Below are 27,837 nucleotides of genomic sequence, written 5' to 3'. Positions count from 1 at the left end.
AGTACCTAGTATATGGAACCAATGGTACCCAAGGCATTGGTGTTAGAGGGGCCTCCAGGGCCTGAAGCACTGTTTGTTCCACCCTGAGTGACCCAAGTAAACCACTGACAGAAGGCCTGCCATTGCAGACTACAGGAGCACTGCCAACGTCTTGAAGTCAACTGTGCCCACACCATGTGTTTCACTGCTAAATCACTATCTTTAATATATATGTCAATAATAAGCAAGGCCCCCTGAGCCCAGACGGCAGGGTGCATCATATCAAAGGTGTGGACATATAACTGCATGTGTATATGTTACTATGGTGATCTGTCCATTAAAACATTTAAAGCTACTGTAAGTGATCAAATGTCAATAGGATAAAATTGGCTAGAATCCGGGTAAATCCAAAGTCGCTAGCTCCATGATGGTACAGTCCAAGTGGATCTTGTTTGATATCAAATAACGTGCCTTCTCACCCCTGTCATGAATCTCATATTTAGGGTGATGTTGAATGGGCCCAGAGAGCAACCTTAGATGTTGCCCACCGAGGTACCCCAGTTTCCCTGTGCTCTGTCTGCCATCTTGCAGTTGCTGCCACCAAGACAGAATTCTGACCACTGGGTCAGATGTGTGAATGCTCCCACGAGTCGGGACAAAGGCCTGGACAGGAAGGAGGTCACACCTCCCTCGCTCCCAGGAAGGCTAGTGAAGTGACAGATCAAGGTAGTGAGCTTTGAACTGCACACCACATCTGATATGCAAGCAGGCTGTCCATCAGTAGAGGACAAAGCCCTCACTCTGCTCCCAGGCAGATTTGCATCAGGGTAGGTAGGAAAATTAGTCAGGAGACATACACCCCCAGCAGGCTAGCCACGCCTCTATGGTGGGCAGCCTGGTCTGTACCCTTGAGGAAGGCTTCTGCTATCTTAAAAAGAATAGAGGATTCTGGGTAGGAAAGGTGCAACAACCAAACAGATGTGGTCACCTCAGAGGTGGATTAGATGCTGGGCCTAGTAGCACCTCGGCTATTTACACCTACACCTCTAGTGCCCCTAAATCTAGGATTTAAAGGGCACCCTTGGCACCAGAAACTCAGATCTGCAAAAACTTGTGAAGAAAGGACAAGAAAAGTCCCACATTGGCGACAACCAGAACCTGAACAATCCAAAGGTGTGATACTTTGAACCTGTGGCCGCTGCTGGAACTACTCTACTGCAGCTTGTCCTGGACCAAAGACCAACTGCCCCAGCAAAAGGAAACCCTTTGTGAGCCAAAGGCAGGATCAGCCTTCCTTGGAATAGTGGCACTGGTCCCCTGTCTGCCGCAGGTAAAAAGCACCTACCGGATCTATAGCTTTTCTGGATCACCCATGGGTTTCGCACTGGATTCCACCACAAATTGGAAGTAGGTTGAGTTCACAAAATATAGGGAAATAGGTTACCTCTTAGAAAAATGCAAAAACTGTCATTTTTTTGATTCAGCTCTGCATGTTCCTGAAAGCTGGGAAGATGGTGACTTTAGTACAGCCAAAGGTTTGTGGAGGTCATTTTTAGGGGGATAACAGGCACTTTTATTTGGAGCGCTTTTTCCATACTCAACAGTTTTGCCATATTTTCCTATTTTTCTCAGCTACTCCAGGGGGATCCACAAACACAAATTTGGTATGGGTAGCTTATGTGCACAAAAAGATATGGAGGCCTGAGTGCAAATTACTAAAATAGCCAAAAAAAGGGCTCAGCACTGCTGGGAAAAGACACAGCAGCGAAGGGGTTAAAACAAATATTATAGAGGTTTACAAGAGCGTACTTTAATAAAGATTATGATCTGCATTAACAATAGCAATCAATGGCGCTTTAAAAAAATATGTTATGCTCTTTCTACTACACATCTTAGCATTTTTGCAATTTTCAATTCAAATTCTACGTTCTTTCTGGGAAGCAGAGAGAATTGGCATTGAACATTTTGGCTGAGAGGAAACACCCACCAAAACTAATTTCCGCAGTGCATGACCTCCTCTGTGTCACACTGCAATACACTCACTGTGCATTCCTGATAATACCTTCATTATTACATGAAATACATATTCATCAGGATATCACTAATTATTTGATTTCCAAAATGTATCAAGACATGAGAAAATTTGGTATACAGGCAGCGTCATATTTTATTCAATAAGACTAAATTGGAGGGTTGGGATTTCCAGACCACTACCATAATCTATTCAACCAAAACAGTTGGAGTGACAAATGTGGGAAAGGGGTAATGGTATACAAGGGTGTGGGGGACAGAAGTGCCAGTTCGCGTTAGGAGAGGAGTAGCCCTCACGCAACTCATGGAACCAAGCCACAAGTACAGACTGAAAGGTAACAATATTGACTAACTCCACGATCAGTAACGTTCTGAGCATATTGTTTATTAAGGAAAACATGTGAAATGTAATATAAGTATCTATAAATATATATGTATATATATATTTATCAATTACAGGTTTGAAAGGGAGGGTTGCATTGCTAAAGATTAAGACAGGGAATAATAAACAGATATATGTAGGCCTGAAAGCATCTTCCGTACCTACAACTATAACAACTTGAAAATACAGGACATATTCTCCATTGCCCCGAAATTCACGAAAAACTGAAGAGCTCAGAAATTGAGCAAACTTTAATTTGTGAAAGATTTTTTATCCACATATCCTCACAAGCCACACGTAAGGTGTACTCTTTTGTTAATCATTAACCTTGTATTGCCGGTGTCCTTCAGAGTATGAATGTCCCGAGGGTGCAAGTGTAGTGTGGTGAAAAATATAAACTTCAAAGATTCTGTGTGACATTATCTGGGGTGCTATGCATGGGTTGGTGAAAGTGAACCGAACAGACTCCGGCTCTAAGGTTTGAATTTCACTGACTACCGCCTCAGAATACACTTCTCCGTTGGGTGTAACAACCCACAATAGCACTATCACAAAATATACACCCCATTACGCAACAGAAAAGTACACTGCTCTGATCTGACCTCCAAACAAAGAAGTTACCTAGAATGACTCCTGGCCCTCAAAAGCAACACTGAATATTAGCCATTGCTTATCAAGTAAACATCCCAACATTAAGGATTTTCAATGCACCGATTATCTCTTTTTCGGATTCTTCATTGTTTCCCACAGCTTATTCAAGAAAATGCATTTAAGGCACAGGGTGTTTTTTCATGCTTCTAATGTACAATATTAACAGAAAAGATAACCGTGATTTCAAAAACACAAGTGACAAGGTACAAGTTAGAAACAAAGTGATACAAAATATATTTGATTCTGGTAATTGTCAATGAATTTCACATCAAGCATGAAAGTCCATGAACAGTGATAGGCATTTTAAAAGCACACCTCTCATGTTTCACGTAGAAGCAACAATGGAATCTGATGGGCTTAACTGCTTTCTTTAACAGCTGAATCACACAATCAACATTTAGCTCAAATGGGTGTAACTGCACTTATCTCCTCATATTTAGTATGTTCTTAGGAAACGTCTGTTATGTGTGCAATGATGGCATATATACACAGGAGGAAATTCCATTTGACCACTTAGAAATGTATTATACAGGATGTAGCTTGCAGGGAAAATGGGTCATTTGTTCTTGTAAGTACTTGTGCTATTAATTGTGCAGGCCTGCACTAGTAATAGGTCGACCATTGTCTCCTTTCTGGAAACCAAGTACCTCACTGTGGCACTTGACTCTCTTTCAGGGTAGCAAAGCAGAGATGTCCAAGGCCTACTAAGGGGAGCTGGTGTGGTGGCTAGTAATTGCAATTTGCTGGCAAGCAATAATAAAACTCAGTAAATGATTGACAAGTCACTGCTTTTTCTTTGAGAAAGGAAACATGTTAATTACTCACACACACACAGTACTAAATACTATGCCTTAAAGTACAAACATTTAAGTCAGGCAGATAGACTTACCCTTGGAGACATTCTGGAAGCATATTTGACCCCTACTGGGTCATGATCATCAAAATTACAGTATCATCCCACCTACACCAGATAGACCATCACAATATAGAGGGGTGTCACTGTAAATAAACGTAGGCTTATTGGCTTTGTCAAAGCATCACCACATTAAAATATGAGACAACTATTAACTTCGTCAAAAGATCATCACAGCAATATATAGGGCAAGCCTATGGCTTTGGTCAAGGGGTCACAACACGAAAATATAAGGCAAGCCATCATCAGGGGGCTTGTCCTTCAAGCTATCCATGGTGTTGCCCCTGTCACCATCTAGGTCAGGGTCTTGCTCTACTTCAGGTTGTAAAGTAGAAGCAAGATACTTTTATACCAAGTGCCAGCCTGTGGGTGGGTGGGAACTCTAAAACTGCTACTGGCCAGTTTTCCCCTTTCCCCTTGTCAAGGGGTTACAATATTGAAAGACCCATAATCATGTGTTATAAAATACCATTGTATCACAGAAATCAGTAATCCTGTTTAAATGCAATCATTATTGTCAATAAAGTATTGCAATGATTATCAAAAACAAGTATCTGAAATATACTTTAAAAAAAGCATTGAAAATCAGCATAACGTGCCTGGGTCTTTCTTTTGCATATTTGGGCCACATGAAATGCAGCCATAGAACCAATCACTAGAAGTTCCTGCACTCCCATGCTGTAGAACAAATCTTCAATGTATTTGGAATGCTTAAATTCAGTGTGAAGCAGACCGCGGGGGGGGGCTCATGTGTTTCCCGACTACAGAAACATAGGATCATTTTCAAACATTTTCTTGTAGAGGGTGTTGCTGCAACTTCTGCAGCTCCCAAACCCCACACCTAAGGCAAGTCGTGTTGGCAGTTCCCCTACCCTTCTGTTGCCACCAAAATCAGAGGGATAGTACTGAATGGGTCCTTGCAGTGCATTATTGCGCTCTCCCTCTGTGGAGCAGTGAATTTTTATAAGCATGGTTGCTCACTTTAATTGTGCTTTGAGGCCCCAAACTACATGGTTTTTCCTTTTTTTTTGTTTTTCTTTTTAATGTAGGGTGCCCACGCCTGCTGGCCACCCAGCTGCATCCAGTCAGATTTATTGTGGACTATGCAGAGTGGGGTCCAGCAGCCCCAACTTCCGCCCTGCATGGTCTTACTTCGTCTGTGGGAGCTGGTCTCTAGTGCCCTGCACTTGCCCCGCAGGAGCAACTCTTCTTATGCTTCCAGAGTGGATGCAACTTCTGTTAAGCTCCAGCTGCAGAGGTGGTGGGCCTCAGTCAGCCTTTGTTGTGGGTTCCAATTATGGGGTAGCGGGACTCAATGTTCCAGTGGCAGCCCTGGCAGGGTCTCTTTTTTTCTGGGCCCTGGATATGGGGTCCCAGTGTCCCCCATACATACACTAGCATGAGGGATGGAGTTCCCAAGCTTAGTGGGCCTCTGGCGAGCAGCTCTCATACAGGTTCCTACCTGTATTATTGGTAAACCTTGAGTCAATGCCAAGGAAATAGCTTGCCCTGGGGATTTTTCTAGGAATTGTTGCAAAGCTCCACATGCTTAATTTCTCGCAGAGGGTCAATATCCTTAGAGGTTGTTATTTTCAGCTTTGTTGGGCTGGTTTCAATGATCTTGGGCTCACTGGATTCCTACTGGTAGGTTCTATCCACCAGGGGCATTTTCAGCAGGTCTTCTGGCCTCAAAGGCAGCACACTTTGCAGGGAGCTGGTTTCACTGGCTCCCTGTGCCAGGTTTCTCCTCTGCTCTGCCCTTCACAGATCCCATGGACTCATGACCATCTTTTAGGGCATCCAGGGGGTGCATTAGAATCCAAGTCATTCTCAAACTGGTCCTTCTATGGTGTGAGGACCAGAGCCACTTGCTCTGGGAAGATCCGTCTAGTGCTGGGTGGCAGCTGCAGACAGCATACTTAGCCCATCAGACATCACAAGGCGTGTATTTTAAGCTGACCATTGTGTTACTGCAGGCATCCAGGTCCAGAATCTTGCTCCTCCACAGGTTCTGGGGATAAAATTTGTATGCCCAGGGCCAGCCTTTCGGTGGGGACACCCCTTTGTCTAACCCTAAATCCTCTACTGGTCAGTTCGCCCTTTACCCTTTGGCCCTAGCCCTGCTAGTGAAACAAAAGCCTGATGTCAGGTTTCTATGTGTCTGCTGTGCCGAGTCTCTCTGAAGTATAATCAAGGCAGGGGACAACTCCTCCCCAGCATTCCTGTCAGGTAGACTCACTATCTCTACACCCAGGACCTTTTTGTTCACTGTCTGGCTCCAAAACTCATTTCCCAGTGGGAGAGCCATCACCAGCCCACACATCTGGAAACTCCTAGAAAGGCTGTAGCTGAGCAGGGCTCCATCGCGGTCAGCCTTAAACTTTGACTTTGCCCCAGTCGAGGTGCAACCAGGTGACCAGATTGTCGCTTTTTGTTTCTATGTTCTAGAAAGCATTAATTCTTTAAAAATTCATACCTCCGGTTCACCTTATCCGATTTTATTCGTTTTGGTGTCATTTTGAAGCTAAAAATACTTCCTATTCTTATAAACTGATTGTGGATTTTTAAACTGTTTCCTGATTTTAATTTAATTACTGTTTTGTGATATTTTAATGCTTTACGCTTTGTCTCCTAAGTTAAGCCTTGTCTCTCGTTACCCAGCTACCAAGGGTTGAGCTAGGTCTAATTTACTGAGACCTAACTGGACCTAAGTGAAGGTTAGTGGCCTATTGCTAAATGTAGGTACTTACCTGCACTTACCAATAACCCATTTTCCAACAGGTGCCAAGCCTTTTTTTGGCTGTTTGGGGCAGTTCACGCTTAGGCCCCCATAACTTTTTGTCCACATAAGCTGCCCATGCCAAATTTGCGTCCTTTTTGTTCAACATCTTGGGAATTCTAGAAGTACCAAGACTTTGTGGGTTCCCCTGAAGGAGACCAAGACATTAGCCAAAATACAGCAAACATTTCAGTTTAAAAAAAAGAGAATGGGAAAAAGGGCTGCAGACGAAGGCTTGTGGTCTTTTCCCTGAAAATGGCATCAACAAAGGGTTTGCGGTGCTAAAATCACCATCTTCCCAGCTTTAAGGAACAGGCAGACTTGAATCAGAAACCCCAATTTTTCAACACAATTTTGGCATTTTACTGGGACATACCCCATTTAAAAAAAAAAATTGTGCTTTTAGCCTCCTTCTACTTATTGATTAATAGGTGTGAAACCAATGCTGGGTCCCAGAAAGCTAAACATTTCTGAAAAGTAGACAAAATTCTGAATTCAGCAAGGGGTAATTTATGTTGATCCTCCATGGGTTTCCTAGAGAAAATAACAGCTGAAATAAAAACAAAATTAAAATTGAGGTGAAAAAACAGCAATTTTTCTCCACATTCTACTCTGTAATTTTTTCCTGCGATGTCAGATTTTTCTGGTTGCAGGGATATATAGGGCTTGTTCGTTCCTCAAGAACCCTAGGTACCCAGAACGAATAAATAAGCTGCACTTTTCAATGGGTTTTCATTCTATACCGGGTATACAGCTATTCATTTTCTGAAATATAAAGATTGAAAAATAGTATTAAAAAACCTTTGTATGTCCAAAATGGGCACAAGATAAGGTGTTGAGAAGCAGTGGCTATTTGCACATCTCTGAAGTCTGGGGTGCCCATAATAGCATGTGAATAACAAGGCATTTCTCAAATAGATGTTTTTTTTGCACACTGTCTTATATTTAGAAGGAAAAAACGTAGAGAAAGACAAGGTGCAATAACACTTGTTTTTCTATTCTGTATTCCCCCAAGTCTCCCGATAAAAATGGTACCTCACTTGTGAGGGTAGGCCTAATGCTCGCGACAGGAAATGCAACATGGGCACATCACATTTTTACATTGAAATCTGATGTGTTTTTCGGTAAGTGCCTTGCTGTGTATTTTGGCCTCTGACTCCGGCACCTAGAGAAACCTACCAAACCTGCATATTTTTGAAAACTAGACACCTAGAGGAATCCAGGATGGGGTGACTTGTGGGGCTCTCCCCAGATTCTGTTACCCAGAATCCTTTGCAAACCTCAAAATCTGGCAAAAAAGACACTTTTTCTTCACATTTTGGTAACAGAAAGTCCAGGAATCTGAGAGGAACCACAAATTTCCTTCCACCCAATGTTTCCCCAAGTCTCCCGATAAAAATGGTAACTCACTTGTGTGGGTAGGCCTAGCGCCCGCAACATGAAATGCCACAAAAGAGAAAGTGGATACATCACATTTTCCCAAACAAAACAGCTGTTTTTTGGAAAGTGCCTAGCTGTGTATTTTAGCCTCTAGCTTAGCTGGGACCTACAGAAAGCTACCAAACCTGTGCATTTTTTAAAACTAAACACCTAGGAGAATCCAAGATGGGGTGACTTGTGGGGCTCTTACGAGGTTATGTTACCCAGAATCCCTGGCAAACCTCAAAATCTGGCCAAAAAACAAGAAATTTTGGTGACAGAAAGTTCTGGAATCTGAGAGGAGCCACAAATTTCCTTCCACTCAGCATTCTCCAAGTCTCCTGACAAAAATGGTACCTCACTTGTGTGGGCAGGCCTAGTGCCTGTGACAGGAAATGCCCCAAAACACAACGTAAACACATCACATTTTCCCAAAGAAAACAGAGCTGTTTTTGGGAACGTGCCTAGCTGTGGATTTTGGCCTCCAGCTCAGCTGCCACCTAAGGAAACCTACCAAACATGTGCATTTTTTCAAACTAGATGCCTAGGGGAATCCATGATTGGGTGACTTGTGGGGCTCTCACCAGGTTATGTTACCCAGAATCCTTTGCAAACTTCAAAATATGGCCAAGAGAACACTTTTTCCTCATATTTCGGTAACAGAAAGTCCTGTAATCTGAGAGGAGCTACAAATTTCCTTCCACCCAACGTTCCCCCAAGTCTTCCGATAAAAATGGTAACTCACTTGTGTGGGTAGGCCTAGCGCCCCCAACACAAAATGCCACAAAAGACAAAGTGGACACATCACATTTTCCCAAACAAAACAGCTGTTTTTTGGAAAGTGCCTAGCTATGGATTTAGGCCTCTGGCTTAGCCATGACCTAAAGTTACCTACCAAACCTGTGCATTTTTTAAAACTAAACACCTAGGAGAATCCAAGATGGGGTGACTTGTGGGGCTCTTATGAGGTTATGTTACCCAGAATCCCTTGCAAACCTCAACATCTGGCCAAAAAACAAGACATTTTGGTGACAGAAAGTTCTGGAATCTGAGAGGAGCCACAAATTTCCTTCCACTCAGCATTCCTCCAAGTCTCCTGACAAAAATGGTACCTCACTTGTGTGGGCAGGCCTAGTGCCTGTGACAGGAAATGCCCAAAACACAACGTAAACACATCACATTTTCCCAAAGAAAAACAGATCTGTTTTTGGGAACGTGCCTAGCTGTGGATTTAGGCCTCCAGCTCAGCTGCCACCTAAGGAAACCTACCAAACCAGTGCATTTTTTCAAACTAGATGCCTAGGGGAATCCAAGATGGGGTGACTTGTGGGGCTCTCACCTGGTTATGTCATGCAGAATCCTTTGCAAACCTCAAAATCTGGCAAAAAGAAACACTTTTTCCTCACATTTCGGTGACAGAAAGTTCTGGAATGTGAGGGGAGCCACAAATCTCCTTCCACCCATCGTTCCCCTAAGTGCCCACTAGAGGAAATGCCCCAAAACACTATCTTGTGTGACATGTGTGGATCCCACTGTGTTTTCTTGAACAGAATCCTCAGCAAACCTCAAACTTAGCTGAAAAATCAAATTTTTCCCTAATTTCTGTGTGGGATCACCTCACTGGGGCAACTTTCCTACCACCCAACGTTCCACTCAGTCTCCCAGTAAAAATGGTACCTCACTTGTGTGGGTGGACAAGGTGCCTGTGACAGAGAAGAGCCAAAAACATGTCGAAATTGAGGAGGAACCAAACCAGGTCCAAAAGGCAGTTTGAAAAAAAAATGTTTAGTCTGACAAGTAGGGCAGAATTGTTATCGGTATAGATGAGACAATTCTGGGTGGTAGGAATTTTGTGGATTCCTGCAGATTCCGGAAGGTTCCATCAAAAAAATGGGGAAAAAATATGTGATTTCCAGCAAAGTTGGAGGTTTGCAGGGCATTGTGGGTAAGAAAATGGTGCGGGGTAAATGTAAAGCACACCACCCTGGACTCACCCAGATGTTTAGTTTTCAGATGTGTCTAGGTCTTGTGGATTTTTCTACATGGCAGTGTTCCAAAGTCCAAAAAGTGCAGCCCTCACCATGCCAAGTGGGACAATTTTGAGAGTTAGCCAAACTCTCACGGCCCAAATGAGAAACCAAATCCCCAAATAATCAAATGTCCTCTTGTTTGCCATGGGATAAGATGTTTTAGTGTGCGGGGGAGAACTGATAGACTGTTACCCCCTTCAGTTTGGTGGGGGCATAACCATGCCCATACTGCTTGGTAGCCACCACCACACTCTTTTTTTTTTTTTATTCCCTGGCATTTAGTAGACTTTCTGCCCCCTGGGGTTTGGATCGGGGGTAATTGCCCCATCTGCCCACTGGTGGGCAGAACGACTTTGGCCCCATTTATTTGGAGTGCCCACCCTCTTATTTTGAAAAAAAATCTTCCCTGGTCTCTAGTGGGCTCTGGAGGGCTTTCTTCCCCCCTTGGGGGCAGATGGGCCATCTAAAAATAGTCTGATCTGCCTGGCCAACAGTAATGTGCCCCCGTGGGGAGCGACCCTTGCCCCAAACAAAACACACACATACACACACACACACCAATCCCTGGTGCCTAAGTGGTTTTTGCCCCCGGGGGCAGATCAGCCCAATAGAAATATGCCAATTTGCCCCAAAGAGGAGCAGAAATGGTCTAAAATAAACTGTGTGGGAGTGACCCTTGCCTAAGGGGTCGCTCCCCTTGCTTGAAATTAGCACAAAAAAATCCCTGGTGCCTAGTGGTTTCTGCCCCCATCTGCCTAATAAAAATAGCCCAATCTGCCCCCAAGGAGGGCAGAAATGGCTTAAAATAAATTTGCCCCCAGAGGATCAACCAAAGTAGATAGTGATGAACTGATAGCATAAATACATTGAGCGACTGAACATCAGGGAGCAATTTAATAGGTTACCTACAGAGGCTGCAACAGTTGTATATGTGTACAAGTTTGCACCTGCTTTATCGAATTCTCAATAGTACATTGTTATCAACATTCATGTATGGCTAAGTTACTGTCCCTAAAATCCACATGTGAATGAGAATCTAAAGTCTTTCTTCAAGGGGGGCGCACTTCCAGCTTTTCCTCTGGAAGTGTCATGATAGCATCCCATCCAGCACCAAGAGCCACCTCTTCTGCCACCCTCCTCTATGCCTTAACAGCCCACTCTCAGCCTCTCCAGTCTTTTGAGATTTAGCACCATATCTTGGAGCCATCCTTACTTTCCAATCTATTGATGTCCTACATTTTGCCAACACAAAAGGAAGGTCCAAGAAAATATTTCTAGTTTCAGTTTAGTTAGACTGACCTACATAACCAAATAAACATAAAATAGGTGTAGCCTCCAAGCTCTTAGGAAGCTTTGACATAAAGGTTACGGTTTCATTCCAAAATTGTGAGATGACCAAACAATTTCACAAGTTATGATAGAAGCTTGTCCTGTACAATTAAACTATGCTTTCAGAGAAAGGCAGCAGCAGAAACCAGAGCCATTGTAGGAGCCAAAATAGATACGGTCAACTACTTATTGGCTCACACATTTAAAATGGGCACAAGAAAGCTGCGAGTGGTGTAAATTCAATAGCCAGGGGCCATCTCTAACATGACCAATAGAGCACAGGTCTTTGCAATGTTGGAAAAAAACTACATTGACTCAAATGTCGTATGAAGATTATTATGCTATTATACAAATTGCTCTTTGAAAAAGCTCCCATTTTTATGAAAAAAAAGGTGTTCAAATGTTAACAACTGCTTAGCAATTTAAGGTCTTCAGCTAAAAATATTTTTCTACCAAGAAGAACATGATCAAGACCAGCAGTGGAACATTTCTGCTATTGCTTGTCCTTTATGGAATCTTTATCTGGAAGCATTGATTAACTATTGCCTTCAGGAAGATGTTAAATTGACATCTCTCTGTTAAGCTGACAGAAACTGAGGTATGGAATTATATTTAGTTTTGTACAATTAGGTTTCAGTTTGATATTATGATTTACATTAGATCACATACATGTGTATGTATAGTAATATGTAAGAGGATGGTGTTTTTTGGTGGCGAGTGTTGTTGGGAACCAAGCTAGCCAACTACACGCCATATTTAAGGGGGTGTTAGATGGATGGTAGGAATTCTACCCAACTTGTTCTGTTGGTTGTTAGTGTGCTGATGGGAACTGGCATTACACACACAATAATAGCCACATCAAAGTCCAAAACATAGTACTAACAATTATGGGAGTAAATAATATAATCATGATAAAGTTCTTGGTGAAACAAAAGTCTAAGATTTACATAGGGAAATACCAAACATCTTTAAATAAAACATGTCTTCTCTTGGTAGAACCAAAGGGTTCACAAATCTTTACAGTCCAATCTCAGATGTCCCAGAAGCTGCACATATAGGGGGTTATTACAACTTTGGAGGAGGTGTTAATCCGTCCCAAATGTGACGGATATACCACCAGCCGTATTAAGAGTTCCATAGGATATAATGGACTCGTAATACGGCTGGTGGTATATCCGTCACTTTACCATCACTTTTGGGACGGATTAACACCTCCTCCAAAGTTGTAATAACCCCCATAGTCCCTTAAAATTTGATACCACAAGTTTGCCCCAAGCATGAATACGAACTGTTTAAATGTCACTGTTTTCTTGTGCTCTGTGCGCAACCCACTAAAGATAGATGGCCCGTCAATTAATTAGAGATCTGAAACTGACATCAAAATAACAGAAACAGTCGACTCTCTCCAGTGGAAACCTATTTAGTTGCAGGTATTTAGCACTCAGATTTAAAAGGGCAAACAAAGATAACTGTGAGTTAGGTTACTATTCAATTCTTAAAATGAACACGATTTATTTGTAAGGACACCCACACCTGGATGAATAGACAAAGATTGTGTGGCAGGGTCAATGGGTTAGTTTGGACAGAAGGGAGACAGGAGTAGTCTTTTGCTGCAGCCAAATCCTTGACAGGCACATGTGAGCAAACAATATTTAAACACTTTCGGGAACAAATATATCACTCAAACGTTTATTCGGGATATCACTTGTTGATAACATAATGTTGATATTAAACTCAGAACTACACAAAGATATACACCACTGAAACATGAGGCTCTGTTATACGCCAATATAAACTCCGTATAGTTGCTGTAGATATTATGAACAGGGGCATAGTTTCTCGGTGGTGTTTGGGGCGTTGCAGCCCCCTAATAAATGTATTCTGTAGTAAATAGTCGGGTGCAAGAACTTTCATTTGGGTGTGGTGAAGTGTCTGTCGAATTTCACCTGGAATGTGTACAGGCACACACAGACACACCCACATACTCTCTCCTCTGAAATTTTATAAAAAGTTGGTAATTTCCAATATATTGTATTTAAGTACCCCTAACAATCCGCACTGCTTTTCTTTTCCACTGCCCCTTAAGCTTCTTCATGCCCTACTTTTAATGAATATATTTTACTATGATATGGCAGAGTGATTGTTCGGAAAATCTGAAGCTCACCACCCCCTTCCCCAATTTTACTGACCAAGCTATGCCCCTGATTAAGAAAACCGTTATGCTCTTCTACAGGAAACATAAATCATTAATTGCTGACGCTTCTCATATTACATTACAAATACCAAACTTGAAAATATTCCCTAGTATTTTCACACGAGGCATCGGTATTACTCTTCCTGTGATTATCAGGGGGCCCCGCTCCCCCACGACACCCCGTTTGCAGTCCATCTATTAAGTATAAGGAAACCATGCATTCTGGGTTTTGTTGTCTTTTTTTTCATTCTGAGGCACCTTGGCTAACTCACCTGCAAACGATAGTTTGTGCAAATAAGGCCCTCCCTTTTGAAAGGTATAGTGCAGTGAGTCATAAGTTCGCCCACGTTTTACTTTTTTTTTGTTTGTAATGAAATTCTGCTATTTGTGCACACCATATGCACTGCAATCTTAACACGTATTCATTTGTAAACGGTTCGCCTCTTCGAATTGGAAACCGACTATTTACTTACAGGAGGAATTATACTTTAACTATGTATTATACTTTAACTGTGTGCTGCAGATAATATGTAGCAAGCAGGCCATCGTTTCGAACACGACCTTAAGAATCAAGCGTGCTGGATACAGGTCCATCTCCGTTTTCTTGTTGTTTTTGCTTTTTACACACATAAAAAAAAAACGCAAAGCTGCAAATTCCAGAAGGCGCACCAATGCTACTACTTTGCACAAAGTGAGTAATGCATAACATAAATAATAACTATACCTGAACTGCCACAATTCGCGCGATCCACGGGACTTTTCTTCAAAGAGCTCTATTTCTTCCTCGTTGCTTGAAGGAATGCTACACCCTTCTAGTGATTAGCACCGGGGTGGGGTATGACCGCTTACACACCCTCCTCTTGGGGTGGAGCAACTTAATGATGGTCGTTCACAAACCGCAATAATGACTCGTGCTTTTAGGCATTATTCACAGTCTAAATGGGCCATTGTCTTGATGCGTTCAGAAACAATCAAGTGAAGAGAGCGCCTGGGATCCTGGAAATACAAGCTGCTCCTCGCTGCTGATGGAGGGCACAGGAGTTAAAATACTAAAGCTCACATTCGACAGCCCCATGACGTGGTTTTAGAAATATCCTTAATTCAAGATCTCTGTTTTCATTTCTCCACCCACACATTATAAATTTGTAAGCAGATAATTGTTTGTACTTCATTTGCAAAGTACTTGATTCCTGGCTGCAATCCAGCCACATAACATTTAACTTTACATTTGCAAAGAGCACGTCGACTTCAAGGGTCTGTGTAATCCTAAAGGCAACACGGATACCTGCGAATGGGTAGGTGAGTGCACTAAACCACCTTACTCAGTATTGACCTGGAATGTTTATCCTTGCTTGTAGGGTATTTTCGAGTATAATTTTCAGGCTGTATTATTTTTAGGTGAAGCCTACCAGACAGCGCAAGTTGTCTGAATGCAAACAACTATTGTGTGTTTACCACGAACTTGCAGGGGCTTACAGTTTGCTTAGCATTGGTTGGGTTTATAGCCTCTCATATTCTTTCTTATGTTTTCATAGCTTTTCTTGTTTGTGCTTGTCCATTCTGTATTCGTTGCTCCCGTAGTATGGTCTCTTTACCATTTTTTCTTATTGCCTGGTTTCTATCTTTTCTGCTGCTCACTTTTAAGGATTTACGGTTTTCTTTTTGCTTAAGCGCACTATGAGATTGCATTTGTTTTTCAGCTCTTTCCCTTGTGTGCTTTCCCCCCACAATATCTCGCACATGTGCTTCTCCCATGCTAAACGTCCTCCCTCCCATACACCCCCTGCTGCTTTCTAGGTCTTGTGCTCCTCCTGTGCTGCATTGCTCTCCCTGCTGTGCTGCTTTTTCCCTCCCACATGCCCATTCACCCTCAGTGGCTTCCACCACCTGCTTCTCCATTGCCCCATTCCTATCACCTTTTTTTATTTAATTTATATTTTTAAAGGAAAAACCAGTCGGCAAATTGCTCTCTGCCCTCTAAATTCAAAATAAAAGAAACACTTTTGCATTTCACTTTTGTACTACTTCTTTGCCTTCTGTTTTACTTACTAATCCATATCCGATCAGTAAAAACATGGCCTCTGCCATTTCGTAGCTATGCACACATTCATAATGTAGCATGCATGTGCACACAAAAAGATAACAACTGCAGCAGCTCCATCACGCCCTTTTGGCTTTTTTTGTTTTACTTTTGGGCGAGCTGTACAATATCTTTCCATTGCTGTACAACATCGCTGAAAGGCATTGGAAAAGCAATAGGTTTACACTAAGAGATCAGTAGTGTCCAATCCATAAAATAGAACCTTATTGTTTGGTTCTTCATTGTTTTACTTTTAATGAGATTGTTCAGGGGACTCATCACCTTTCCAGCTTGAACTCACATTCCATGCACTCGTGAGCTTTCCAGAACACTGTTCTGATAATGTATTCCCCCCCTTGGAATTTGGTTTTCAGTCAGGCCTACAAATCCTTTTGTGGGTTTTTAAATTGGATCTCCCTTTCTCTAATCTGAAGTCATAGGAGTCTGGTATTTGTGCCTATCAGGATCCTTAGAGTGGATTTGGTAATGTGAAGGGCTATGTGGCAGGTCTTCTTAGGAGTTTCTGTCTGCCCTGTTCAGTAATTCAGGACATATCTACACCCATGGATTTGGCTTTGGTCATCCATGTGTTGCCCAAAATTACATTTTACCTTAAAAAACAAAAGAGAAGAATCATCTGGCAGAGCAGGAAAAGGTTTGTTTAATCAAACATTATGGCCAGGAGAGCAGTTACAGAATCTGGTCTGAGGACTCTTTCAGAGGTCATCAGTTTGGAACACATTTTATACCATTCTCGAGGACAATAACACTAAAAAATGGGAACAGTTGTCATGGAGTCATGAATATAAATTCCAGAGAGAGAAGGCAAGTGGGCCTCGACCTGGCATAAACACAATGTGGGCCAACAAGTACTTGCCCGATGTCTGGCCTGAGGGGCGCTTGGTCACCTTGTGTGCTGTGTGTGTTACATCCTGATTCGCTAGGTGTACCTAACTATTTGAGGCATCTAACCTTTTGGTGTTTTGGATTGCCCGTGTCCCTCTGCACATGTCTGTTTTATCGGGGCCAATATCCTGGGACTATTGTAGTGTAGCCGCCTATCTGTGGGACCCTAATCTAAATTGTCCTGTGTGCAAGTTTGGCTGTTGGCCAAATGTAATCCCATCTGTGACCTTTCAGTTATTAACCTTTAGACCTAGGTGGCAGAGCCTGCCTGGCCAAATACCGTCACGCTGGGGTCAATGGAGAGTTCGCAATGGGGTAATCTAACAGTGGTGATGTAATTTCATTTGAGTATGAAAATGTATTGTTCATAATCAACGATACCTTATTTGGTACACATCAACATTCCCTCCTGTAGTTGAACCTTCAACTACATTTTCGGATCCGCACATTTATGACAGTCACAGTGTCTGTTCCCTGTTGTCCCACCTCCTTCGCTACCTGTACTCCACCCAATTTGGTGACTGAGTTTTTACAGCACAAAAGCCCCAATTATAGGAAACCATAGAAAAAGATTAACACAATGAAAACAGGCAACAATGATGTGCACAAACTGGTTAGCCATTGAGGGAGCCAGGAGTACCAGTTGGAGAACCACTCCTGCTTAGTGGCAATTCCTTCTTCGTGCATGTCCTTCTGCAGTTGGTGCAGTGCTTGAATGGCAAGTGTTAAAGTTCCAGTTTCCAAGTCATTGCCAGGCATGAAAGTGCAGCAAGAGGCACCAATCTTGGCACACACCCCACCCTCCATTGTGGTCATGAAGTAAGAGACTTACTGATGTTATATCATCATGAGGCGGGCAGCTCTAAGTTCTTCCTTTATTGCATTAAGGCCATGCTAAGTATTGCTTATAATTTAAAGCATTTCCCACCGGGTTAGGTGCAACCAGCGGGCATCAGTTTTTGTCTGCAAGGTAAAAAGGTGTATGCACCCTCATGCCGATACTTGGGCGTTAGGGAACAGTCTGAAGTCCTTGGGAATGCCCTTGTACAGCCACAATAGTCAGCATGTCTTATCTTTCGAGCCTGATGCAACAATGTTGTTTTCTTACTCAGTGGGTGTTGATACAGTCCAGACAGATCTTCCCCAGGGATGACCAGGGTTGGGGTGTGGTTCATAATTAGGTAGCTGTGGCTGCACTATCCATGGACAAGCTGGTTGTAAGCAAACTTGCTGCATTGCCAATAGGTGTCCATCTGCATGGAGGTGTCTCACTGTATGTCCGGGATGGGCAGTATTGTGTAACAATGCTTGTTCATGCCCAGCGGGATGTTTCCTTTGCCTCTGAAACATAAGGAGTACATTGTGAGTTTCCATACAATTAGAGGTTGCCCCTTCCCTTCTATCCATGTGTACCTGTCTAACGCATTGTCCCAGATCTTCTGAAATTGGGTATATGTGCTATTGGTTAACCCTCCCCTTTGAGACACATTTCCTTTCATAACATCAAGATGGATGGCGCTGCACTAAAACTCCATGTCCGGGGTCCATTTGTTATTGAGGAAAACAGCCTGAGACATGCTAAGGGCCACCCTAAGACCACAGATGGAAGCTGTAGTGTTTCTGCACTGACTAGGTAGTTTAATTACTTCCAGGAATCTCTTCTCCTAAAAGACTTAGGGCCAAACAGTGCTCCCCTCCTGCACATCCTGCATAGCTCAGTTTGGATGTCACTAGTCTCGGTAAAAAGGTACAGTGCTGTAGGATTGGTCTCATAGTGGGTTAGCTTCACCACTACCCTATGGGGCTCTACTCTACTCAGTTGCAACTTTGCCCTATTTCCACACAGGCACAGATGAAGAAGGCATTTTGGATTCTCAGGGGCCACTTCTTGGGATACGTAAAATCTATCTGCATCTTCTGCATGTGGTATCAGTGAGCACACATAAAATGACCAGCCTGATGTCTTAGAGCCCACGGCGGTCATATACTGACACCACTTGTTGTGTAAAAGTGCACTATGTAGTGCATATGGGGTGGTGGTGGTGGGTGCCTTGCAATTAAAAGTGACTTTTGAGAGGTCCCTGTGCAAAAGAGGTGACAATTTCTGAATAGACTCCATTAGACTGGACTGCTCTTTGGAGATACAACGATGCTGCAGTGTCTCTATCACAATGAGAAGGTAAAAATACATGATTGTACAAAACTTAGGAAAGATCTTGGGTTTTGAAGTGGTTCCAATAAAGAGATCACCGTGATCTCCTTTGTAATGAGACGACTTGTCTTCGTCATGAAAAACTGCTAGGGAAAGTTTAAAAAATGGTTGGGGAAAGTTGTTGTACAGGATCCAGTCCCGGTTGTGGATGCAGAAAGTCCTAAGGATTTGTTGTGGCTCTTAATGAAGGAGTTATGTGGCAAAAAAGTTGTTTGTTCCCGTTCCTGCTGGGTGTGCTGGTGCAGCCGCTGAGAGGGCGTTAGTCTACTGTAGAGGTGGTGCACTTTTTAGCAGCTCTACTGCAAACCTGTTAGACAGCATGTTATAAGAGAAGAGAACATTGCATTTTGCCAAATTAATCTGTGAACATTTCAGCTTTTCCGATACTCTTGGTGAGGCACCAGAGGGTGGTCTCAATCAAGATGCCTGGTTTTGGAGGAAAATATTACTATTTTTATAGACATTTTATTTTTGTACGCCATTCTCTCTCTTTTTTTTCTCTACATGTCTTTGGGTCTCCTTCCCCTTTATTCTGTACCTGACCAAATGTTATTTTGGAGAGGTTTGTATTAAGGGGAGATCTGGTAGTTTCTAACATTAACTGGTGATCTGCTGGTGCCGCCAGCCCTTCGGTGCCCTGGTGTACACATGGGGGTATCATTGGAGTGGGGCGGTGTATCTGACTTGTACGTGTGAGGAGTATGTGAAAGAGGAGCGCAGATTTGGTGATTCCAACATCCCTGAGGTCGTGCAGGCACCTCTCTGTTCCCAGCACACGGCATGCTATGTGACCCTCCCAAGTTGCACCAGGTGTCTTGATTATGCCTTTTTCTCGATGGTTCCCTCAGGCTAGTTTTGAGATCCTTTGTTGGGCTCTTGGGCATTTTTCCAGACCTCTTGATCTTTACTGTTATTTCATGGCAGGGATCAGTGAGTTGCTCTGTAGCCCCCTCATGTCTGTACTTTGGTGGTGTCCGAAGTTGGGATCGTCATTTGAGGCCTTGTTTGTCACCCTATCATTAACCTTCCCACAGGGACAAGCTTACTCTTGGACGCTACTCTGCTTGTGTCTGCGATGGGTGTTTTGGGTTCCCTTCGCTGGCACCACCCTCTCCCTCAGAACATATCCTTTTTTGGCTCATGGTTTTCCGGCTGCCATGGGGAAGTCCTGGGGTCAAGAAGGAGGTGAGAGACATTGTGTATGGAGAGTCTGGAGCAAGGAGGGGAACTCATCGGATGTTGCCCAGGTCATGGTAATGGACTGGGGTGGCTAGATGTCTTAATGAACTACCATCTGAGCTGGCTCGATGCTATGCCGTGTGTTTCTGTTGGCTTGCGTGTGCACTATGAGCAATATGTTTTTTTCTCTACCCCAACTTCACGGAAAGCCTGGGTTCCGACACTGAAGGATCGCTTATTTTGAAACTAGAATAGGGATCCCCACTTAGTTGGAGGATTATGGAGACTCTCTTGCTGTTTGGGACCTAACACCTTTGGTCCTGACTGTGGGCACGGGAATAGGAACCTTTTGACCTTGTATCCGGGTCCCGTCCCATTTACCTGTAGGATTGAGGACCTGGGGTGCCTGCTTTTATGAGGCAGTCAGAGTGGCGCCCTGCCCCCTGTGGAACTCCCCTCCACTAGGGTTGTGGTGTTTTGTTTTCACTAATGACCGAGCTGACAAAAATCTCTTGAATGCACTTCTTAGTTTAAAGAAGACATTTATTTTCATTCCACCACAAGGTTCCTAAAAAATGAAGGAGATTAGTAGGTCGAAGGCACACGTTTAAAAATAGTCACAGCAATGAAAGGAAAATATATCAAAGTGATTCTCAACTGCAAGGTACACAGCAAATATATGTGATTATATTATAGCATAATTGCAAAACAAAGGGTAAGGTACAAATTTATCACCGTAGGGCCTGCCAAGCTCTTCATCTTTCTTATACCAGCAAGTTGATGACCCCTGTTCAACTGCGAGAAAGAGATATCCACCCCCACGGGACAAGTGTCTGTGTCAGGCATTTGACGTCCAATCCTGACTGACGTCTCGGAAATTCCCCTCGCTACTGACCAGGGCCACCTTTTTTATAGCTTAAACAATCATGGAAAAAGCCTTCTGAAAGGCCCTCCCCTCTCAGATGGAAATAGTCAACCATACTGGCTACTGTAGGTCAGAGTTGGAAGAAAAACGTTGCAAATTGGCCAACCTTTCAAGGCTTCCCTTCCAAGGCCAACCTGTTCTCTGCACTGAAGAAAAACAAAAATTATGTGCTTCCTTCTCATTCTGTCGTGTTCGGTAAGAGAAAATACGAAGAACACAAGCTTAGTTTACCATATGGAAAAACACAGCTCATCTGCAATGTCTCAACTGCAATGTCTAATGCCACGATAAAGCCAATAGGCAGCTAAACTGAATACAAAATGTAACCTGCAACTGGTGAACCTTGAACAACTAATATGCACAGTGGTGAAACAGAAAGTCAGTGGTCAAACCTACCTATTTTCACTATATCTGGTTAGTTAGCCCCGCCCTGAGGAATCAGCAAAATAGGGAGCCAGGGCTCTGGTGGGCACCAAAAATCTCCCACTTTGCTGATAATATCCGATCAACAGCCTCACACGATCCTTAATGGGGGACTTTAGCAAGGACACCCAATTTCAAATCAAGGTTTTAGATCCCTACTACTCCCTCTTTCTTCCTTGCAGTCTTACCTCAGTGAATTTTAAGGTGTGTGTGAAGCTCATGCATGCATTAGTGGGTACTAATGTTTACTGCACATTCAGGTTCTGTGCCTGTGTGAAGGTGTTGTCTCCCCAAACGCCTACCCCTCCCTATCATGGATGTGGCCCCAATCCTTGTTAGGCTGCGTTCCCTATCTGCAGCTGCTTATGCCATGTATTAGTCCATTTACCTGACCCCTGCTGTGGTGGTGTGGCAGTAGACTCGTTTCCTTGTAGCTGAACATAAGGTGTACTCAGATTTCCTTGAACTTGATTTTGCGGGTGGGAATGTTGTGGGGCCTGGCTTCAGCCCATTGCCATTTGCCTAAGGTGTGCCTTTAGGCAACACATACCGGACAAGTGGCAGAGTTTCCTAAAATAAGAGCATTGCATAGAGTTTGGATGCTGCCAAGCACTCTGTCATCTGTCATTGTAGTTCCCTTGGAGCTCTCTGGTGTTGTGTGGTGGGGTGCCTTTCATGACCAGTGCCATTTGTATGCTTGCAGCCAACGTAGCCTCCTTGAAGATGGTCTTTCTCAGCTTATTTTAGATAAGCACAGAGCTGCCCCTCTGGGCCTGATCCTGTTTTTCCTTTTCTTTTTCTTGTTTTCTTTTGTGGAATTGCAATATGTGTGCTTGTATCTCCCACCAGGGCTTTGTGTCCAGCCCTACTATTCTGTCCAAACCACTTTGTATATTGGCGGACAGTCCCTTTTTGAGGTCATTATAGAAGAAGAAAACCTGAGGGCTTGTATCGGTCCATGGTTGGCCTGTCTCTTGTCCCCACCATTCTCTCATCCTCCCCAGAAAATCTGTGATGGTCTCCCCCATTTCGTGGTTTCAGCCATCAGCCCTCCTACATCAGGGCAGTCAAGGAATATTTCTCTCATGGCCATCCATATCCGGTGCCTGTATGAATTAAATGTGGCTCCGTCGTACTCGCAGTTGGTCAGCTTGACCATTAGGATACGGAAGTGTCTGAAGACTGTGTTGGTTTCCTCACCAATAATGCTACTCAGCAGGCTCTTAACATTGCCTATGGCTAGGGTTATGCCAGTGGTGTTCTTCTCAAAGCATGAGATCCATTTCCCAGCCCCATCCAACAGGGGCGGCAGTTTGGCCCTCAACCCTTACTTGTCCATCTGGACCCATGGCACATAGATGGCCCCTAATGTACCCTTTTGCACTAGTGTACACATTCTTGTTTTGGGTAGCCCCACCGGTTTCCCCTCAACATAGCGCTCCCTTCTCCTCAGTAGGCCTGTGCAAAGTGTTCTGCATAGCGCAACTCCGCGAACTGGCTAAAAAACTCCACCGTACTATATGGAGTTCTGGGAGTGGTCTGAGTTCTCTGTCGTGCCCGTTCGTGTTGTGTTTGACATCAAACGCAATGCGAAGTACCTGTTAGTGTTAAAAATCGTGCATGAGCGGCACTATGCAGTTCACATGGGTGCAGTCATCTTGTTTTTCACTCTGTTTGTGGTGCTGGGCCTTCAACTTTCAATCTGACCCCAATATTTGTAATGCTCCACCCTTAGTCTTGATCTACCCTATTTTGTTATTCATTCTATTAGTGTGTCTTTTTGTGTCTGATTAGTTTTACATCGTTTTTTTAAAATGCTTTTTGTATTTTTGTCTATTTTTCCATTATTTCTTCCTTTTCCTCCTGTTTCTTTTCTTCTCTTCTTCACCCTATTCCAGTACCCTACCAAGTACCATGTACCAAGTACCATGGCACAGCAGAGCAACAGCTTTGTGGGCAGCGTTGCTGTCAAAGCCGTGAAGGGTTGCAGCTTCAGCCAGTCTTCAGTGGGGAGGAGGTGGCATCACTGTTTTTTTATGTGCAGTGCCACCTCCCCTCCGTGCAGTTGGCAGGCATGGGAGCAGTTATTTCCTGCAGGAGCATTGGCAGTGCTGGGCTAGGGTGCGCCAGCTGGTCAGGGTCAACACCCAGGTCTAGTGCACCACCCAGCAGCTGACACAACACTGGGCGGACCTGCTCAACCTACTAGGTGTCAAGACCTGGGCATGATGAGTATATATATGTGTTCTACAGTGCTAACATTTTTTTCTCAATAGCATGCGGCTGCCACTCAGAGGTAAGTTAGGTTTAGATTACATTAAGAATAATTTATTGATGTGATCCAGTTAGAGCTAGGCAGGTGCTCGGTGCTACATCATCTTACTTATAGGTAGGCACTCGCTTTGGCTGAATATTTAAGAAGCCATTGCAACCCAGACTCTTCTGTACTCTTGTCTCTAAAAGTGAATTAGTGATATTGGTGAGTTAGCATTCTCTGTGAATTTATGTAGCTCGTACAGTTCCACGCAATTTTGCAGTGATGCAAGTGTGTATGTGTTGCAAAAAATGGTAACTGAGTTGGTCCATCAAGGGGCTTGAGAATTGGGAATGGAATGCAAGATCATTCATTGCAATGCATTAATTCCAAATGTAGTTTTTGTTAAGGAAATTTGGAATAGGGATTTTAGGAATATAGGCAACTCAACGATAGTTGATCATAATAGTATAGTATCGTAGGCGATCTGATTGAAGTACAGTGTTATTGCATTTGCCTGTTATATATTGGTTTTGTGGAGAGTAATGGCGCCACAAATGTATTTAATTTATCTTCTTTATTTCTAATGTTCTATCAGTACCCAAGGACAAGAGGAGGGGCACTGCACTGGCTGGTCTGGCAGGAGCTGGAGAGGCGCCGACCACCAGCGTTGATGCTGTTGGCTCTTCTCATACCAGTAAGATCTATTATTTGATATTAATATTATTGTTTCCCTAACTTTTACCTCTCCCCACTTTTAAACTACTTTTAATGTTGCCTTATTTTCTTTTTTTATACCGTCTCCCCTTTTTCCAATTCAACCTTCCATGTTTTTTAATTCTTACTATCCCTGTATTTTTTTTTCAGTCTTTCATTGACCATTTTCTATTCCACCCCTTCATTGCTCTTCAACGATTCCAAGTCATCGTCAATCATAGGCTATAGCTCTGCCCCTCTATTATGCAAACCTTTTGGTTGGCTTGACTACCTGGTTTTTCTAACATTCCAACAAAATGCCCAGAGTAATATTTTAGACAGAAGATACTGAAGTGCTAACCGAATTGTAACAATTGTAGCTGCATTTTTTTTATTTAAAAAGTTAAGAATGAGAGGTGTACCTGGCATCTAAAAACTGTATATTTTTTTTCTAGCCGCACCAACTAGTGGAGCCGGCTCGAGTTCAACCACTGCAGGAGCAGATGGAGCAGTGGGAAACGCAGCGGCAGGGACGTGCAATGGTAAGTCCAATTGTTTGCTTATTGACAATTACTCTTACTCAATAGCTACAAGGATGTTTTCATGATCAGATTCATTAATCCCCCCTGTTAGAAATGGGGTTTCTGTTTGGCTAGGGTATGCACCTAAGCCAGGCAGAACCCACCCACTCTAGCCAGGGCAAGGGAGTTACATGTCCAAGATAACCCCTGCTCACCCCCTTGGTAGCTTGGCATGAGCAGTCAGGCCTAACCCGGAGGCAATATGTAAAGCGTTTGCACAAAACACACAACACACGTGACGCAAGATATACACCACAAAGTAAACACAACACTGAGCTATGGAAAAATAAACTGTATTGCACAAAACATAATTAGACCGAACATTACACATCAGTGATACCCTGCTACCTTAGCAGCTGTCAGAACATTACACAAGTTACTAATACTCTGTAAGAATAAACTGTTGTCACATTAGAACACGTAAGTACTAAGGATTCTGCAACATAAGCAGTAGTGAGGAATCACAGTAAATAAATGTATGCACTTGTTATAGACAATATTAGGGCCTATATCAGGAACATTACAAAATTATATGGGAAGTCATGAGAAAGTAAACATACATCAGCCTAACATGCCCATAATAGGAACATATAGTGAATATCTATTATCAGAAAAATAACCCTGGAGCATACCACCCTCCCAGTGTCCCCAAAAGTACCTTATTTGGTGGAACAAGGCACTCCTAGTGCCTGGAAGGTCGTGGTAGGAGCCCCCGGCACTCCTATGCATTCAATGGAGGCCAAACTAAGTTTGTGGGGGAGAGGGGCAGTCAGCACCCTCTCTGTTGTGCGTAACGGGTCCCTACTGGGGCCCGCGATCTCGGTGGGCCCCCCCAGACCTCCACGGGCCCTACTACCAAAGGGGGGGGACGAGGCAGCCCAGCAAAAGCAATGGGGGTGAGAGGAAGGGGCCTCCATTGAGGATTCTCTTCCCTGTTCCTCAAAATAATGCGCTGCTGAAAATAGGAGGGTTTTAATAGAGACACACACAGAATATCCTATCTTCAAGTGGGAAACACAGACTGGAACTGGATCTGGAGGCGCTCTCTCTTTTTCTATTCCCATTCCCTTTTCCCCCTAGCGGATGCAGGGTTCAGATAATCAGTTAAAGTCTGAGCATGCATCTGTTGGAGGGAGTTGGGTAAAAGGCATCTGCTACTGTGGAAGTTTAATTTAACGGGAAATCATCTGATGCTACCTGCCTAATCTATCTACCTTAGTATGCAGTAGAGTAAGTCAAGTTTATTTACTTTTCTAACTGCCCAGTGAACCAATTTGTTGGAAATAATTTTTGATGATGGACGAGACTGGTGAGTAAAGTGGGACTAGTGAGTAGCTAATTTGACTTCAAGTTTGGCATAGTGAATACTCTGTGCCAAATGTGCCATATACAATCTATATACCCTATTTCTTTCCCTGAAAGGCAGTGCATCGTTTCCCCCGCCTGTCTACTTACGTCAGACAGGGTAAATATATCTGCATTTTATATATGACATGTGTGACATATCTTATTCATTCATCTGCCTCTTTGGAATCAGGGTAAAGACTAAACTAAGTGAAAGGCATATGGAGAAGAGCAGGGCCATTGGAATTAAAGATGGATAATTATCAGCTACAGCTCCCCGAGCTGCAGTCAATAGCAATGTACTTGAAGCATTGGCTAGCACGTCTCCAATTATTTGTCACAACTTGTACTCCATAGTGCATAATGCCTTACTCATTATAATGAGAGGCAACTTATTTTTTATTTTTCCACTAAATGCGTCTGTTTATCACCTAGAAAAGATTTTGAATGAAAAAAAATGATTTCTCTGTTTTTATAATCTGGTCTTATTCTGCCTTTATTCTTTTCTACCAGACAGTCAGTGCTTTTTATGTGAGGCATGTATAGGTAAACAAAATACTGGCCCTGTGTCTCTCCTAATCATAATCACATCAAAATCCAATGCCCCTGGGGGACCAACAATGTAGTGCTGCTGTGCCACCCACTATCTCTTATTTGAAGAAGTGTTTGTTCAGAGCATTGTTGAAAATTAGTCTTTTTTTATTCTTCTTTTTCTCGATATAGCTACTCCTGCCTGACGATCACCACCGACCAGGCAGGAGATAGTGGCCCATCTATGGCAGCAGAGGCTGTGGAACATTCAGGCAGAATATTAGCACCTGGCGATTCTGGAGGAGGAAGAGGCTGAAACAGCTGCCTCTGACCCAGTACCCAGCAGAGAAGCATTCCAGCCCCCATCCTCCCGGCCAGAACACCGCCAACACCATAGCCAGCTTTCAGGGAGCCTGACTGTACCTGCTGCTGCACCCTTCCACTCTAACAGAGTATTGCTCAGATGCATCCTGCAGTGGATGGACCAGATGGTGAGACGGCGCACCAACATTGAGCACAACCTCGACCAGCTCCGGACCCATATTGACTGTGCTCTTTTTAAAGCCCTTTCTACATTTTTTTTCCATTTTGGTGGGATTGACTTGTGGGTGGAGAGGTTGGGGAGGGGGGTTGGGCTGGACTATTGACTTTTCGTTTGACTTTTTGGAGATGGAGCTATTTGTTCGGGAAGAGGGGTGGGACGGTTGTGGGTGGAGAGGGAGGGTTGTCTATTTGTAAATAATAAAGGGGATAGTTTTTTTTTACTTCATTTGAGTCTCAAATGTTTAGACTTTCAGTTTGCACTGCTGTCTTTTAGTATAATCTGTTAAAACAAAGTGTATGTCATTCACTTAGACCCTTGCTCTATTGCCCTCTGCAACTACTATTGACCACTGGGGTTGATTGCGCTTGCCTATTTTGTGTACAGAAACCCAGTACACAGAGACAACATCTTCTTCAGTAGAAGTTAATTGTTAACTAAACAAGTTCACTTCAGTT

General features: G+C 43.4%; 1 protein-coding gene and 1 long non-coding RNA gene across 3 annotated transcripts in view; one reads left to right on the top strand and one right to left on the bottom strand.

Annotated features, from left to right (window-relative positions):
- The window catches only part of TRPC4 (transient receptor potential cation channel subfamily C member 4), a 1,361,777-nt gene extending 1,347,218 nt beyond the window's left edge, over positions 1-14,559 (bottom strand). The window contains exon 1 of the mRNA XM_069205494.1: positions 14,432-14,559. The gene's annotated coding sequence lies outside the window, so the exon portion shown is untranslated. The remainder of the gene's footprint in view (positions 1-14,431) is intronic.
- On the top strand, positions 14,554-27,498 carry LOC138250531 (uncharacterized). Of its 2 annotated transcripts, none has more exons than XR_011194975.1 (4): positions 14,554-15,002; positions 24,285-24,383; positions 24,838-24,924; positions 27,031-27,498. It is a non-coding gene; the product is annotated as an uncharacterized lncRNA (long non-coding RNA). The 2 variants fall into 2 exon arrangements; XR_011194974.1 differs by having other exon boundaries at positions 14,554-15,006.
- Positions 27,499-27,837: the final 339 nt, after the last annotated feature.

Source organism: Pleurodeles waltl, chromosome 8, assembly GCF_031143425.1.
Source record: "Pleurodeles waltl isolate 20211129_DDA chromosome 8, aPleWal1.hap1.20221129, whole genome shotgun sequence".
In the NCBI taxonomy this organism is placed as follows: Eukaryota; Metazoa; Chordata; class Amphibia; order Caudata; family Salamandridae; genus Pleurodeles; species Pleurodeles waltl.
This window is presented reverse-complemented; position numbering and strand designations above follow the sequence as displayed.